This window comes from Garra rufa, chromosome 5 (genome assembly GCF_049309525.1).
Source record: "Garra rufa chromosome 5, GarRuf1.0, whole genome shotgun sequence".
Classification (NCBI taxonomy): domain Eukaryota; kingdom Metazoa; phylum Chordata; class Actinopteri; order Cypriniformes; family Cyprinidae; genus Garra; species Garra rufa.
In genome coordinates this window covers 26,879,187-26,885,186 of record NC_133365.1, presented here as the reverse complement: position 1 = coordinate 26,885,186, position 6,000 = coordinate 26,879,187, and positions in this window count along the sequence as shown.

Sequence of the window (6,000 nt, the reverse complement as noted above, 5' to 3'; positions counted from 1 at the left end):
TCATGTAGTAGAAGATTTTCATTCCCAAAGCTTCTGGATCATAAGGGGGAAACACACACACAAGCAATCAATTAAATTAAAATGTATTAGTTTGATAAAACACTATCTACTTACTGACAGACATGGGCTTGCAAAAATGTAACGTTACTCACCAGCTCCATACCAAATCTGCACAGCTGATCCAAAATCCTGGTTAACATCTAGTATTCTTCTCCATGGAGTCCAATGATCATACTTTCAGGTCCCCTCTCTGTCAAATGAGTTCACATAACAGTGTTCTCAGATTACTCGTTTTGAAGTTCTGTCACATTTTGTGAGTTTGATCTTAAAACTAGCATGGGTGCATGATATGACCATATTATTTCACAATAGTAATATCTTACAGTATAGTTATTTCTAATATTGTATTTCATTCAACATACGATCAAAGTAGCAAATTAACGTTACAAACAATAGGACTAATACAAAGGCAAGTTAAGTACATTTAATGATTTTCTCTTTAATATTTTGTTGTTTGATTATAATTAAGACCGACTGAGGGTAACGTTAGACTTAATTATAGTGCTGTAACTTTAAGAACAAAATGGCCAGATCCAGTACACTTGCGCCTAACCTGATTTGTTAATCTTGACTCAAAACATTAGCGACTGTATTTAGGTCAATTAAATCTTAAGTAAACTGTCTATATTTGACTATTCAAGTGAGGTGCAGATTTCTTTCACTTCATATTCGGTAAGACATAAATATAACCTTCCTGCCTAGCCGCAGCTAACAGTATTAATTCATACTAACAAAACACAGTAACACACACTGGTATGATAATAAAATATGTAATTGTGATTAGCATATCACTTCAGTACACTCTATCTTAATGTAACTGACGTTATAGTCTGTAGAACTTTATATAATAGTAAAAGGTACTTACCTTTTTCAGTTTGCATGTCCTTTAGCTGCTGGTAAAAAATCCATATTCGCGTTTTTTTGGTTCTCAATCTTCATTCCACAACCAAAACTCACTCAAAATATGAATTAAACAGTCCGACAATAATCCATGTGAAAGCCGTTGCTAGAGGAGCGACCGAAGCAACAGAGGCCGATCAGCATATTCAAATTTGCCCGGGAAACGGCTAGTCACTGGCCAGAATAATTAACAGCAGCAATAACCAAACTCTCATTGGCTGTCGCCGGTACCGTCATAGATTGCGACTTGCAGTGTTTCCGCCGGTAATGCGTCGTGTTTTAAATAAGAAACGCGCGTCAATTGAGCGATAGTGAATTCGGTATAGCGTTTTCAGCGTTTAACAACTTAAATTATGCCCTGCTCCTCACACTAAATTATTAGCCTACTGTATATTCCACCAGAGAGGACTGCAACTGCAACGCATTGTCATTTGGACTACAGTGGTACTGATTCTTGACACGACTTCTGGAAATAAATTATACACTTTTATTGGTTAATTTGTTCTTTATAAAAAATAAACCATTTTTAATGCAATATATTTTTATTGCATGGTTACACGATTCGTGGATTTTAAGATTGATTTTCTATTTTAAATATATTCTACTTCTGTTTTATATAAAATTACAGAGTTTTAATGTAAAATACACCTAAATATAAAACTACTTTTTACTTTCAAATTACAAAAAGAACATTAAATTGTTAGTATGGACATAAACCTTAATGAGCTACATTATTTAATTACAGATTGTTTTTGTAATTTTACGTCAATGTGTAAGTAATTTAAGAAAACAGAAAAAATACTGTAAAAAAATACAAAAAAATTTTGTATAAAAAAATGAGAATTCCTGTAATTTTTCATTAATGTAATAATACTTAAAATAACAGTTAAGTTGTTAATTTACAGATATTGTTTGTAATTTTACAAAGTTTTTAACATAATTTAAAATAACACAAAAATACTGTGAAAATAATACAGTAATTTTCCTGTATAAAAAAGAAAAAAATACTTTAATTTGTCTTTAATGATATAGAACCTAAAATAACAGTCAAGTTGTTAGTTTACAGATATTGTTAGTAATATTACTAAGTTTTGAATGTAATTTGAAATGACAGAAAACTACTGTAAAAAAGTTAGAGTTATTTTCTTTAAAATTAGTTTTTTTTTTAACAATGTAAACAGAAACCATGCACAGACAAATCCAAATTACACCCTGCGGCTCGTGACGATACATTGCTGTCCTAAGACACGAAACGATCGTTTTTTTGCAAGAAAATTAACAGTATTTATATCATTTTCTTTTTACCGTACTCCTGCTCAGGACAGATGGACGTGGCTGTGTATCAAAAGTAAAAAATTATATAAATACTGTTCAGTTTTCCACGCGTAATTCATGGAATCAGGAATTCATGTCTGACAGAACTTATGGTCGCAGGTCAGTCATCAGAAATTTCGATTTTGACAATATGGGACCTTTAAGTGAATTGAGAGTAACTAGACTGACATTGGAAGCAAATGTAATCTGCTGCCGCTAGGGGTGCGTCTTGATTCTAGGCTACATATATGGTCCATCCATATGCAGCCGTGGCCGGGGCTGCCGTGGCCTAATGGTTAGAGAGTCGGACTTGTAACCCAAAGGTTGCCGGTTCGAGTCTCAGGTCCGGCAGGGATTGTAGGTGGGGGGAGTGAATGTACAGCACTCTCTCCACCCTCAATACCATGGCTGAGGTGAGTCCCTTGAGCAAGGCACCGTTCCCCCAACTGCTCCCCGGGCGCAGCAGCAATGGCTGCCCACTGCTCCGGGTGTGTGTTCACGGTGTGTGTGTTCACTACTTGGATGGGTTAAATGCAGAGCACAAATTCCTAGTATGGGTCACCATACTTGGCCTCACTTCACCTCCTCCTATATAATGTAAAATATATTGAATGTCATGCAAAAATCTGATTTGGTCTATTGTTAATCAACCTCTCTATAAACCTATGCATGAGCTTGCTTAACTCATAGAAAAAAAATACTTTGTTTCAATAAAAATACATTCAATAATGTAATACAGTTTTGTTTGTATATCAATGTATTTTAATATATGAATCAATATATAGCAATAGGTTGTCCATCCATATATTGCTATATATTTTCGAATATATGAGGAAGTTTCTGATACATTGAAATATATTTTCTAATGTATTGCAATATAAATTCCAGTATATTGCAATATATTTTTGTTTCGTAAGGGTGGTTTCAGTCATATTTGTCTGACAGAAAGTTTTTAGTTAAGATGGGTAATTTTACTTCTTCCCCTGCACCTCTGACCTGTGGCCTTCCACAAGGCTCTATTTTAGCTCCATCTCTGTTCTCTCTCTACATGCTACCTCTGGGCTCTATTCTACGGAAACATGGAGTGTCTTTTCATTTCTATGCAGATGGTACTCAAATTTATCTTCCCATCAAAAGAAACAATGCTACTGCTACCACTAATATTTTGCAGTGTCTAGAGGAGGTTAAATCATGGCTAGCTCAAAACTTCCTCTTCCTAAATGAAGACAAGACTGAGGTAATTGTTTTTGGTCCTAATGAGAACTCTCAGAGTATTAGCCCTGACCTGGACAGTTGATCTGTTTTTAGATCATCGCAGGTGCGTAACCTTGGTGTCCTCATTGACCAGCATTTAAAATTTGATAAACATATCGCCTCCGTTATTGGATCCAGCTTCTATCAGCTTCGACTACTGGCTAAAGTGAAACACTTTCTCACCCCCAAAACTTTAGAAATGGCTGTTCATGCATTTGTTACATCTCGTCTAGATTACTGCAATTCTTTATACTGCGGTATATCCAAGTCTCAAAATGCACGCCTACAGCTTGTACAAAATGCGGCAGCAAGACTTCTGCGTAAATGCCATAAACATGAACACATCACTCCGATTCTGAAAGGGCTTCACTGGCTGCCAGTCTCTCAGAGAATTCATTTTAAAATCCTCCTTTTTGTGTACAAATCTCTACATAACCTAGCTCCTGTCTGTCTCTCTGAACTTCTTCATCTTTACTCTCCTTCTAGAACACTAAGGTCTTGTGACCAGGCTATTAGTAGTCCCACACACAAGGCTCAAGCATAGAGGGGCACGTACATTTGCAGTAGCAGGGCCTCAACTTTGGAATACCTTGCCTTTAGAGATTAGAATGGCACCTTCTCTCTCTTCTTTTAAGTCCTTGCTCAAAACCAAATTTTTCTCTTTAGTGTATTAATTCTGTTATACAGTTGTTTTAAACGGGTTGTTTTACTTTTGTGTATATTTGTTTTTGTGGTTTGTTTTATGTTCTTGCTTTTCTGTGAAGCACTTTGGTCAGCCTGAAGGCTGTTGTAAATGTGCTATACAAATAAAATTGAAATTGAAATTGAAATTGAAAGACTCAAAAATGCTGGCTATGTGGAGAAACTGCAACCATGCGAGGCAGAGAGATCACAGGAATCATGGTACATCCCTCATCATATGGTCACACACAACGGCAAGAATCGGGTCGATTACAACTACTCATTCCAGTATGCGGGCCAGAGCTTGAACGAGCTGCTTCTTCCAGGTCCCACCTTAAGTCCCACCCTGTTGGCAGTGTTACTGCGCTTCCGTGAACATTCCACAGCTTTAAGCAGTGACATTCGTGGAATGTTTCATCAGGTGAGGCTGCTCTCTGATGACAAACTCCGGTTCCTGTGGAGGGACATAACTCTAGAACAAGCACCAGATGTGTACCAGTGGCAGGTCCTTCCTTTTGGGACTACTTGCAGTCTCTGTTGTGCCACAGGGACACTTTTGCTCTGCAAAAGCATGTGCTGGTCCACAGTCAACCAGGAGATCAGGTAAGAGAGGTGATTGAAAAGTCCTTCTATGTTGACAATTGTCTTTACAGTCTCACCTCCAAAGATGCCACTAAGGATCTGGTTGATCAACTCTGTGCACTGCTTGGACTCCTCTGGCATTGTCAGTCGGACACTTTGCACTACAAGCACAGGGTAGTGAATTGCACTGAAGTAACCATGCACAGAATTTATCGTGTTCTGGCCAGTCAATACGATCCCCTTGGCTATATCATCCCATACACCACTCGAGCGTAAATACTGTTACAGCGCCTATGGGATAAAAAGCATGACTGGGATGACCCACAATTGCCAGGAGAACTGCTCAGCTTATGGAGTTCATGGGAGAAAGAACTGAGTGATCTAGAAAAGATATCACTGCCAAGATGCTATTCCAGTCCATACATGGATCTTCCAACTAGCAAACGTGATGTACATATATTCTGTGATGCATCAGAGCAGGCCTATGGGTCCATGGCCTATCTGTGGACAGAAAATACAGAAGGCCAAGTAGAAGTTGCATTTCTAGCGGCCAGATCACGGGTTGCCCCTCGCAAGCAGCAGTCTATACCTCGCCTTGAGCTATGCGCAGCTCTGAGTGGTGCCCAGCTCTCCAAGGTCCTTGTCACAGAACTGACAATCCCCATTGGTTCCTTAACTCTCTGGTCAGATTCTATGACTTTGCTTACTTGGCTGTTGTCGAGTTCTTGTCGTTACAAGGTGTTCGTGGGAACTCGGGTGGCGGAGATACAAGAACTCACAGCATCTGCAACCTGGCATTACATACGATCCAAGGAAAATCCTGTGGACAGCATCACAAGAGGTAAACGCCTGTGTGACCTAGGAAAAGGAAGCCAGTGGAATCAATGTCCTTCATTCCTCAAACTGCCACCAGCGAATTGGCCCGAGCAACCTTCCTTGCCTACTGAAGAACAGAGTAATGAGTTAAGGCAGTCTGCATTTTGTGGATCGTCCTTCCCTACCGAGATGGTCCAACTGAAGTCTGGGAAACCTGAGTTTGACCCTACCAGTGGTCTTATTCATGTGGGTGGGCGTTTAAGACTCTACGGCGACACAGAGTTGGATTCTATTCATCCCATCGTCCAAAAGTTTTGAGAATGACATAAATATTAGTTTTCACAAAGTTTGCTGCTCAACTGCTTTTAGATCTTTGTTTCAGTTGTTTCTGTG